Source organism: Pelmatolapia mariae, linkage group LG5 (assembly GCF_036321145.2).
Source record: "Pelmatolapia mariae isolate MD_Pm_ZW linkage group LG5, Pm_UMD_F_2, whole genome shotgun sequence".
Taxonomy (NCBI): domain Eukaryota; kingdom Metazoa; phylum Chordata; class Actinopteri; order Cichliformes; family Cichlidae; genus Pelmatolapia; species Pelmatolapia mariae.
Window position 1 is genome coordinate 25566900 of NC_086231.1, and position 12482 is coordinate 25579381.

The 12482-nt window shown below is 39.2% G+C and overlaps 1 protein-coding gene across 7 annotated transcripts in view; it reads left to right on the forward strand.

The window, feature by feature from the left end:
* Positions 1 to 12482, forward strand: part of dlgap4b (discs, large (Drosophila) homolog-associated protein 4b) — a 113784-nt gene that overhangs the window by 70987 nt on the left and 30315 nt on the right. The window lies entirely within an intron of this gene.

The following is a 12482-nucleotide window of genomic DNA, read 5'->3' on the forward strand; positions in this document are numbered from 1 at the left end:
TGATTTTGTTTGGACAGCTTGGGGCAGTTCAAAAATCTGTTGACTATCTGGTATTATTTAATGGCGATCATATAGTATGCTTCCCACTTACAAACTATGAGAATTAGCAGACACATCATTTGCATTTTGTTTACTAGGCAATTATAAAATCACCATTCAGCATTTATGCTTTGTTTCTTCGCTAACTCTGGAGGGAAAAACTAAGTCATTAGTAGCTAAATGCTTTATATGCTAGTCAATGACTTTGTGTTAATGGTGGTAAATATTCAGCTTTTTGGGGGCACATTTACTGTAACCGTGGCTAGAAATCCAACTACTGAAGACCTTGAGTAATAAGCTTAGGCCCTAGAGACTGTTCGACAACCTCCTGTGTATTTCCTGAATGGTTGGCGAGGAGTTGTTGCAGGCTGCTGGCTGTCACTGAGTGAAATGGGTAGCAGAGAGAATTCTGCACCAAAAACTTCTTTGTGATTACTTTAGGGGCTAGCGGATTGCCAAGATCTCACTTTGTTTACATGAAAGATGTTGACTTATGTGCAAACATTTGCTAATTAAACACCAAGCTATAATGAAACTTGAAATAGCATAAAGCAAACAGAGAGCACTCTCTTTCAAAATAAAAGCTGTGCCTTTCACTGAAACCAACAAATTTCAAAAGATCCACTTTTTATTTATTTGTCCTATACCCATCACAGTTTCACTACAATTTAGTGAGAAGCTGGAAAGTGTTTTGCAGACGAATCAGCATCTTCTATGGGCAACATCAGCAATCTGCAACAACCAAAGAAATCACAAGGAAGTTTTCAGTGGAGCACCATCTCAAAGAGTACCTCTTTTTGACCAATTTCACCTAGCGATTTCCAGCAACCTCCAGCTACCCATCAAAGTCTATCAGGGAATACACATTTTTCCTAGCAACTGGTATTTACCAGCATGTCTCTAACTGATCTCTAGCCCTGTGTGGTTGGGGCTTTAGCCATGTACCTGCCAGCAGCCACTCACAGCTAATCTGGGAAGACAAATTTTTCCCTACCAAGCCATGGTGGCTAGCATTAGCATCAATCATTAAAACAGACAGTTGTGTCTGTTTTAATAGGTAACTACTTATGGACCCTACAGAGATGGCTTTCAACCCATGCAAACATTCCCATGCAGAGCTTCAGAAAGCCAACACCACCTAGCATCTGACCCAACTCTGTGTGGGTCAGATGCCAATTGATTGACAAGTGGGCTGAAACAGGAAAGAGAGTGACAGTAATAGAAGAACAAACAACAACAAAAATCAGTGATTATAAAAATAAAAAAAGCACAGACAGTAGCTACAGTGGACATTTTTCATTGTTTTTAACACTCGGTTTCACTTCAGCTCTTTGTATTTTGTAACTTTGCTCCTCTGTGGAGTTGGCTGGAGGATCAGCAACAGCACAAATCAGTTTTACCTTTGGATACTCCCTCTTTCTGGCAACAGGCGTTCCCTGCTGTCTGCCGATGCAGTGCCAACGGAGAACTATGTTGAACCCATAAAACACCCTGTAGAACTGAAGCCCTCAGAGGTGGATAATAATATTTTCTCACTAGGATTTGCAAGTCAGCAGCCTCTCATGTGTCCGTGCCAGGATGTTGTAAACCAGCAAGGTGGAAAAGTGAGTTACATTTTAGACGTCTCGTAAAAACAGCACAGTTGGGCGTTCATTCATTCATTCGTTAGGGTCACATTCATTGCAAACATGTTAGTTGATGTAAACCTGCAGGGAAGGTTAGCCACACTCACCAAACATTGTGTAAATTCAATATTATCTGTGTTTGAAAGTGTTTGAAATATTGATGGCGTTTAAAATTAGATGATTTTAATTAGATTTAAACTGTATTTTTGACCTTGTCCATTACATCCTGATTGTTTCTTGCGTGCTTTCTTCTTCTTACATAACTCAGTTTATTTGGGTTTTTGCCACATTTAATCAACTAGGAAATTCATCCTAAGGAACATTTCTCATTATTCTAGAAATGTCTATAATTTGAAGGGTTGTTTCTCATTCTTATTTTTGGTTAAATAAATTCAATTATCTGCCTATTTAAGCTTGTTGATTCTCTGGGAAACAGCTTGCCCTATTTTTCTACCAGTTTATTTCCTTATACATACATATGTATATATATATATATATATATATATATACATAGTGGGTAAAAAATAAGTATAGAGACAAAAATGACCACAGATATCAACTTTTAGTACAATTCTGGCATAACTGTGTAATATAATAATGTCAAACCGTGAAAATAGAGAAACCACAGTTGTAATATTTAGCATTGTGTCTGCAATGTCGCATCTTTGTGCAGAGCAGGAGTTGTTCAAATAAAATGCCTTGTATTTGGCACTTTCTCCATTTGGTCATTTTAATGGAAGTTTTATACTGTGTCCATATTTAAATGAAGGATTAGGACACAGCATATATCCAAAAGCTGACTAGCTGTCATATACTCAGTCTATATACCCCTAAAAATATACACAAAGACGATGCAGTCTTTATGTTTTCTTATATCACGTCACACATACACACAGAGAAACGCATTAGTATGCAGATATGGCCCTTGACATTTATACTCACAGGCAAATGAACAGACACTTCTTCAGGCCAACACATAGGCACACATGTTCACACATACAGCCACTTTCCTGCAGAAACAGTGGTCCTGCCAGCTGTGTTGCTGTGGTAAGGAGATAACAGGAAACTCCAATCACAGGTCTTCTCTCAATCCATTCCATAACACCCCTGATGGGAGTCTCCCTAGGGTGGAGGATGATAGGGTATAGCAGACATCACACTAACAATAGGCCATGCTAGAGGTGTTGAAATTGGATCAAAAGTTTGCATTCGACACAGGCTTTTGTATAGTACCTGTGTACCAAAAGTGCACTGATAAAAAATTAACCACACAACTTTTTTTTTTCAATTCAAGCAGCATTTGACAAGAAATAATATGAACAATGACGGCTTTGTGAAGAAAGGAGGAAAAGGGTTGCAACTGCAGTACTGAAACATTGTGATCAAAACTGAGCACGCTCTGAGAAGGTAGGGTTGAGAGCGGGGCTGCACTGCACAGTCATGATTGATGCATTACTCTGCCCTAGTTGTCTGCACACAAGAACAGGAAGACTGTGGCAATTTTACCCAATTCCAGTGTAAAACTTATTTTGTCTCTTCACTTTCCCACTCCTGTTTTGTCTCTCTATGCACTTGCAATATGAAGAGCTCATCCTTTGCTATTAAAAAGCCTCTTATGTGTGCAGACAGTAAGAAGCAAGCGTGGAAATCATTTTTAGCATTAAAGGGCTCTTACTGTCCTACACATAGAATATAAACTATCTCTTCCAGAGAATACAGATTATTTCATCCCATTTCCTGCTGCCTTTTAATATGCTGCCCACAATCACATCGTAACTGTGACATGCACCATTCCGTTTTTCTCTCCTTTGTTGCTTGATACCTAAAAAGCAAAAATGAAACGCTGTTTCATCCCCAGAGATGACATGTACTTCTGCCTCTGAAATCTGTTTATTTTTAGAAGAGTCACTTGAGACAAAACATTTGCTAAATGTATATGGTCTAATATATCAGGATGAATTTGCTCAGAAATGCGCATCCCTTCTTGTCAAGGTCAATATCTTCTCTGACTCAGAAATCCTATTAGCGGAGATCCACATTACCTGCTTTAGTGCAGTTTAATAGGGTAATGAGTCTCAGTGGTGATATTCAAACACAGAGGGAAGGAAACCTCACGGGAAATTGTTGATTAAGAAGACTTATAAAGTACTAAAATGCCTTAATTTGTAAATCACACCCTAAAAACGACTCAAAAGAGTAATAGAACTTTTTCAGCCTTTATGGATTGTAGATAAAAAGACTCAGCACTGAACTTGGATTACTTTGTTTTTGTGAGTTTCAAAATTTTGGAAATACTTGCTGTATTTTTCAGACTATAAGGCGCACCGGATTATTAATCACATTACGTGAAATAAAACAGTCAGATAAGCCAAACTTTATTCAACCCATTCTTCTTGCTTCCTTCACTTCCGTACCATTCATTCATTAATGTTGAATTCCCTCACAGCTGCTCTATTCCCATGCTATTGCAGCATATTAATGACTAACCTCGTATTCTGGAAGGATTATCTCAGTTGTTCTCCTGACTGAAGTTTGGTCCGTTTACAGCATCCTGCCATGCGATTGCATTTGTCTCTAACCATCGGGAACTCTCACATTAACTTTTATCGAGTGGAAAAAAGTTAGCGTTCATCCTCCAGCTTCACTGTGTTTATGTTATGCTAATATAGCACGTAGCACATCATTATATACCAGCTAGCCCAACTTCAGTAACTCTATAAACATCAGTACTGTTTAGTTTTCTGTTTTCATTTATGTTGGAAGTGACAGCAGAGCTGTACTTTTGAATTTTTTCAGAAATCTCTCAGTCAGAACATGCTATATCATGTTTAGGTGGAAACTAGCGAGCTAACTTCCGGCTAACTTCTAACTCCGTTAAATTTAATAAAATCTGTTTTCATGGATGCCTGGATGTTAAACTTAATTGTTACACCTGATAAAGCTGATCATTTTATTAAAGATGAAAGAATTTAGACAGTTTTTAACTCTCAGTGATGCCGTATTGTTTGTTGGGCTTTAGGACCTGAAGCGGACTGAGTTTTGGACCCAGATAACTCAGAGTCTGCGAGGCTCCTGACTACGTTAGCCGTAATGCTCCAACAATCCATCAAGTGGTGCAGCCTCGTAGCTTACCAAAGTCGTACTAAAACATTTTTTGACAGATTTTTGAGCGCTGTGTACCACATAAAATCGGTTCGAGGTCAGTAAGCACAACCAGAATTCATACATAAGAAGCACCAGATTATAAGGCGCACTGTCGATTTTTGAGAAAATTAAAGGATTTTAAGTGCGCCTTAAAGTGCGGAAAATACGGTATGCCCTTTTTTTATTCATACTCAATAGATTTACTGTGTATATCTGAACAGAAATAATACAAGTTACAGCTGAATATATACAGGGCCTACTCCATCTGTATCAGTCTCTCTTTAGCTGTTGTTGGCATCCCAATACATCAGATCAAAAGGACGAATGCGACTGTAATGATTATGCTTAACACCAGCGTGATAAGATTTTCATTTCAACCAAAACTCGGAGGGTTTACAAACACTGACTTGGACTCAAACTGAACAGAAACTGTCAAACAGCAAAAAACAAGAATAAACTGAATAGTAATTAATGCAAAAGATCATGAAATGTCATAAGACGGGAGAAAATGATGAAGGTTTGACATTTTAATGTGTTAAACTTTTAAGGTCAATTTTATAATTTTCTGAAAAAAACAAAATTGTCTTGCTTGCATTATTAAACAGTATAACTCAGGGGTAGAAAGAGGCATTTTGATCATAGGTCACTGTATCAAGCTATGGTTTGGTATAGGTCAACTAGATGACAGCCTAGGGTGTCAACAATTGGATGTGTGCATAGGGGGGCGTGGGGGGATATTTGCTGCTACTTGTGTCTGACATATAGTGCAAAATGTATATTATCAGAAACACTGTTATATTATAATACTGAAAGGAGACTGCAGGAAGACATTCTGCAGATGCTGACTGCCAGTGTTGCCCACACTGCTGATTACTGAGCTGAGGATCATGTATGAGTAACAAGCTTCCTGTTGTTCCCTGCAAAAATGACTGTAATGTGATTCAGTTCAGTCAGGCCACCGATCAGTTCCTGCATCAGGACAGATGAGTCCCCCCTTCCTTCTCCCCTAGAATTCCCGGCAGCAGCTTCATTGCCTCCATTACATGAGAGCTCATCGAATTATGCCTCCTTTGCTTTTGCGAGTTTCAAAAATATAGAAAAGCTTGTGCTGCTACACAGTAAATTTACTGACTGTCCATTGAGGATGGTTGTTGTTCAGTGGACTGTGGCTTAATTCCTCATGAGCACAATCAAAATTGGGATGTTAGCATTGTCACCGATGCATTTCTATCACATTGAATCTCGTGGCCTGACTGGGACCTTTCTGTGTGGAGTCTAAATGTTCTCCATGTTCCTGCTGATGTACTCTGGCTTCCTCCCACATTTCAAAAACATGTTTTAAAGGCTAACAGGTGATTCTAAACTAGCCTTACATGTAAAGCTGAGTATGAATGTTTGCCTGTCTCTCTGTGTCAGCCCTGTGATGGTCGGTTAACTCATCCAGAGTATACCCTGCCAGTGGTGACAGGGCTCCTTGTTAAGTTTTAAGGATTTTAGTACGAGCACATGTGTGTTGAGCTTGAATATCGGTGAGTCAGTAGGTTTAACAAAAACAAAAAAGAAAACAAAAGAAACAAAAAATAATAATCTTCTGAAATAAAAATAATGTTACTGGAGTGAGGTAGATGTTTGTCATCTGATACTGATAACCAGGCTGTAATGATATATTGACCATGATTTACATACACCCAAAATGACAAACAATTTATTGTCATGTGTTCAGTAGTCACGTGTCAGCAAAACCTCAATTATGGAGACCCACCAGAGTCTAATCTGGGATTGGCACAGCCTTAAAACAATCTGATCCTGCGTCTGTGTCCCTCAGGCTGTTTCCGCTGAGTTATATCTTATTACATCTTATTTAAATACCTTAGTTATTTACAATTATTTGTGTGCATTTGACACAATATATAACTTCATATATTACTTTTAACTCAAAATCAATGTATTTATACATATTTAGACAAGTAAGTTTAATTTAACTGGTTTGCAGGGGCAGTTCAAATGTTAGGCAGTAATTCAAACCCAGTGTTTGCATCTAGACATTTGGCTCATTGATTCACTGTGTCTAATAGCTGTTGTGGCTTAAAGCAACTAAGTCACCCTCATCTCCTGGAAGTAAAAATATTCCTGAACCTTTTGTTCAGCGATACTTGCAGAAACTTGTGGCTGCTATGTTATGAATTTGTCAAGTCTAAGCTACTAGCAAACAACTGCCAGCAATACTGAGAAAATATTCATGCTAATCTTTTAAGTTACTTTCATGACACAAGCCGTGCATTTATTTTTATGCTCTCTGCTTTATGCATATTTTAGCCTGTGGCTGAATTCACTCAGTATGCATTATATAGTACCATTTATTTACTTATTCCCCAATGTAATGCACCACATTTTCCAACTTTTAGAATGACCCTTTATGCAGCTGTCAGTGATGATGCAAAATGATGATGAATAGTGCCTGAAATGTCAGTGAGTCAGCAAGAGTATTTAACTTAAAATGGTTTTTGGACCCAACCATACCAAATGTTGCTAAAATACTATAGTCATTATTATCAGAAATAGCTCTTAATAAATCTGTATATTTATATACCTCTTTCCTCTGGCATACAGTCAGCTTGCCTTTTGTAAAAGCATGTTTTTTAACTTGCATCCATGTGATTTTGGCAGCAGCAGCTATGTAAAGGCTGCATCTCATGTTTTCTAAATGTCAAGGCTCTGTTGAGATACTACATGTAGCATCTCTGCCTTTCCTGCTGACTTTGTGACATGACAGTGGCTCGTCCCAGCGCTACCGACGGGTTGATAACTTGACAGACTGCCATTAGGGTATTACTGTGACGTCGCATGGGGATTGTGAGTCATGAACGCAGGGTTGACCCACTTCCTGATGATCCCACACCTCCTAACAGGAAGTGACATTCACTTTTAAAGCAAAAAAAAAAAACTGCATTCCACTGATGCTTCCTGTGTGTGGGGTCAAGGCTGTATGCGTATGTCAGACTGAAGTATGGCCATTGTGTTTAACACCAAGGACGTTTTGAGTAGGTGAAGTTCGAAGCATATCCCGGTGGAATTTATAGCTGCGCTGTGGATGTTCATAACAGTCTGTGGTTGACAGCTCCGAGCTCATACACATGCAATGCAGCAGCTCACAGAGAGCACAGGGTGTCACTAAGATGAAGCTACGCAGTGAGGGCTTTAAGCTGTTTTTTAATCTTTCACATTTGACAAAGTTTACTCTTGATCACTCTGGAAATCCATCAAATAGTCAACAATGGGGCTTCCAGTGTAACCAGTGGACCAGCTTCTCCTTTTCTTCCAATTGTTCACATATTTATAACAAGTTAGTAAAGGGGTAAGTCACTGTCAAAAGAAAAAGATGGCCGTCTAATATATTTTTGCAAACCATCTATTTTTTGCCCTTTACATGGCTGTTTATTATCTACATGCAGTCAGTCAGGTTTAACCTGATTAAACAGAGTGGCTAAATACTGAGGACACCAGTGAGGATACCACTGTGTTTTTGCCTTTGTAGTACATCCTGGTGTACAAAATGGTTCTCTTTGTGTGAGAACATGTACTTGAATGGTGTCTTTGCATTCAAGCATTTAATATACATTCATAAAAACACGCTAGTCTCTCTGTGTTTGCATGCACATCTCACTGTCTGTTTGCATTAGTCCTTCAGATTTGCCCTAAATCCAGAGATAGAGGCCACAGCTGCAGCCCACAACCCTCTTTCTGCTTCACTGTGCACAGCATATTCATCTCTATGTTAGTTACAAATATGAAAATATACAGAAGTTTTAGTAAGCAATGTCCATTTCTTCTGCGAAGACTTTGTTTCAGATTACAAATATCACAAGGTTCAAAGTGAATATAAGTTCACGGTTGTTTTTGTGTCTTTTGAGTTTTGGATTTTAGCTTATCTCTAAATGTTCTATCAAAGTTTCTTAAAAATAGTTTAATGACTGGCTGAAGTTGATCATGAACTTTATTAATATTACATTTTAATCCTACAACAATGGAGTTTTTACAGTTACAGGTATGTTGTCCCAAAAGATCGTCAGGGAATCGTCCACAAGTCCAACACATGATAACCATTGATCCTTATAACCATCATTTGCACTTGCCATGAAGCTTCTAGTGCACAGTTTTTCTGCTGATGTTGATGCCAGAGGTGGTTTGGAAGTCTACAGTTATTGAGTCAGCAGAGCGCTGGTGACTTTCATGCACTAAGCGCCTCAGCAGCCGGCAACCCCGCTCTGTAACTTTATGTAGCCTGACACTTTGTGGCTATGACTAAGCACTTCCATGTTGCACTAATACCACTCACAGCTGATTGTGGAACATCCAGGAGGGGAGAAATTTCATGAACTGATTTCTTGTAACCGTGACACCTTTCAAAGACCACACTTAGATTCACTGAGGTCTTTAGAACAACTCATTCTCTCACAAATGTTTGTAAAGGCATGTCGATGGGGCTGAAAACACCTGAATTCAAAGATTAAGAGGCGTGGCCCACAACAGAACTCAATAGTTTCGAGGACATGGAAAGTTCCATCACTGCCATCAGAAGTAGTGAAGTGGTGCCACTGTCTTTCACTGACTTCCTTTCTGGCTCACAGTCTTTAGAGAAGGGCTAAAATGAGTGGGTCATCTATCACAACAGAGGGGAGAGTGGTAAATTTATAGCTGTGAAAATAGGCCAGAGCACAGCACTGATGGAATAGATAGACTGTAATTAGGGCAAGGTTAGCCTGCTTTGCTCACACACACACACCAATGCACATCCATGTACGCTATTTATTATTAATAACATAACTCACACATGCATCCAGGTATGCATACGTGTGTGTGTGTTCGCTCACACACACATACACAAAATATTCAATTACTTTTCACCTGAACTTGCAAAACCCTTACAACATAAAACAAAGGTATGGAAATTCTAACATCTCAGCCAGCCGTAGGCAATTATTATCTCTCACACGCATATGTCTCACATATTCACACTTATTTACACCCTCACACCTTTCTGGAATAAACACATGCATCAGACGTTACGCTGCCACACATCTCCTCCTCCAGTACCATCTGATTACCGTTCCTCAAAGAAAAAAAGAAAAAGTATCTTCTTTGCTTTATCTAGGCACTCATTGAACTCATTGAAAAACTGACCTCATTGAACTCTTTTGCTCCCTTGGCAGCCATTTTTCTCCTTTTTTCTTTCTCTCTTTCTTTCTTTCTTTTCCTCCCTCTTACTGATTTCTGTTCTTTTGTTTTACTGGATTTTTACCTTCTCCCCAGTGCGCAGTTTACAACACATTGACTGATTTTCACACCTTCTCCTTCCTTTTAGATTGCTTTCATTTTCACTGCTGTCAAATCCCACACCTTTCTCCCTACAGCTTTTCCCTCACTTCCTTCTGTCCCTTCCTCCTCACCAGCAGTCTGTAAGCATTCATCTGTCTTGTTACATGTCTCACACACACACACACACACACACAAAGCTGCCCCCTGTCTTTCAGGGCAGTGCTGTAAGCCTATGGAGCAGATGGGCTCAGGGCTGACTGACTGCGCTGTGCTCTGACAAACTGCCTCTCTGGATATTGTTGCTCAGATGAGGGGATGATTTCCTTTGCACAGTGGCTCATCGAAAATTGTCCACCCACATACTTGCCAATCTAAAAACTGGCAACTAGTCTAAAAATTTGAATACTTGTGCTACAGCTAAAACTTTTTGATACAGAGTTTAGCAACGGTCTTAATATTTCCTAGATTCTTGGGTTTGCTAATTAATATACTGGGAATAGGAATTCTCGCTATGTATTAGATCAGGGACCACATTTAAATTTGGAACTAGTTTTGTGCCAAGAACTATGCAAATTGAGTAATATTAATTATAATAGGAATTACTGAAATTTGTATTTAGGGTTTTTTCACTGTCAGTCAGTTTCATGTCAATGTCAGTGCACAGGCTTGTGCTTTTATATATTTTTTAGATTTGTATATGAAAAATACATTAATGTCCTAGACATTACACATTTACTTGCATATTTCTGTTTTATAGTGCTATTTTCCTCTTACCCACACATTCCACTTGCAATCCGTATTATATTTCTTAGTTTAATAGTTTATGTCTTATTTTCTACATACTGAGAAAGTATAATTGTCTTAAAGATAAAATCTTGAGCTCAAGCATAAAAACTATTGTCATTGTTTCAGATGTCTGAGTTGTTGTTTTCATCTTCATTTAAATCATCATTTGAAGTCTAAACAATTTGAATTTAAAACCCACGAGTCCATGAATGAAAAGCACAAAATATAACTCATATCAGAACAGAGCTCGACCGGCATATTGGCCAATTTTTAGCTATTTGCCAATGAATCTGTATCAGGATCATTAAGAGATGACGAATAAAAATTAAGAAAGTAAAGGAGAGACAGGAGAAGCACACTCTGACCCCATTATGAGTGTTGATGTTGTTTAGTTTGTCCTCCAAGGAGTGAAGCAGAGGCAGTGAAGGTGCATGACTTTAAATGGCAGGGGTCAACCACAGTGCACAAGAGAGGTGAAGAAGACAGCCAGGGTACAGGGGTTAAAAATCAGTGTGAGTGGTTATTTGTTGACAGAAGGATGGCAATGGCAGTGACGACTTTATTTATATATCAGATTTTGTTATACTTAAACTACTTATACTTAAACCCACCTCTTAGTACAGAAGATAAAAACATAGGTAGGTTTACAGTGTACTAAGGATAGCAGCAAGAGTGAAAGGGAAGGTTTAGTGAGACCTGCTGTGATGTTTGGTTCAGAGACACTGCCGCTGACAAAAAGACTGGAGGCCAAGCTGGAGGTGGAAGAGCTGAAGATATTAAGATTTTCATTGGGAGTGACCAATATGGACAAGATTAGAAATGAGTTTATCAGAGGGACAGTTCAGTTGGAGCAATGTGGAGACAGACAGGCAAGGTTGAGATGGTTCCAACGTGGGAAGGAGGGATAGTGAATATATCAAAGAAAGCATGTTGAAGATGGAACAGGAGGACATGCAGAGGGTTGGTGTCAGAGAGGATGCTAGGAATAGGGCAGGTTGGAGGATAGGTTCCTGAAATTATCCAACCATTCCTTCATCTGTCTATCCATCCATTCTCTTCCACTTACCCGATTCAGGGTTATTGGGGGGCTGGAGCCTATCCTAGCTACCATAGGGTGAGAGCTGGGGTACACCCTAAGCAGGTCGTCAGTCTGCCATAGTGTTTAATTCTGAATTTATCTTTTTTTGAAATCCACACACATTATCCGGAATCACACTGACACATTAAAAATCTGCAACAGATAAATTATTCTGTTAGCTCTGATGTGAACAAGTGAATTGTCAGGATAAATACTTCCACATGCTGTATAGAAAACATCAAAAAATAATGGAACTTGGCAGAAACACCAGTACAGCTTGTGTTGAGTGTGTCGCCCTCTTCTGGTTGACACTGTGAATTGCCTGTAGCCCTGACATTGTGATGGCTGAGAAACTGAGTAAGGTCATGAATTGGACACAATGCCAAACACTCCTTCTCCCATTGGAAGAGCAGATGGCAGCTCCCCAGTGCACAAGGCAGGGAGATGCCACCACCAGACGCTCAAGGGTGTAGAAGCACACATGAGCACAAGCG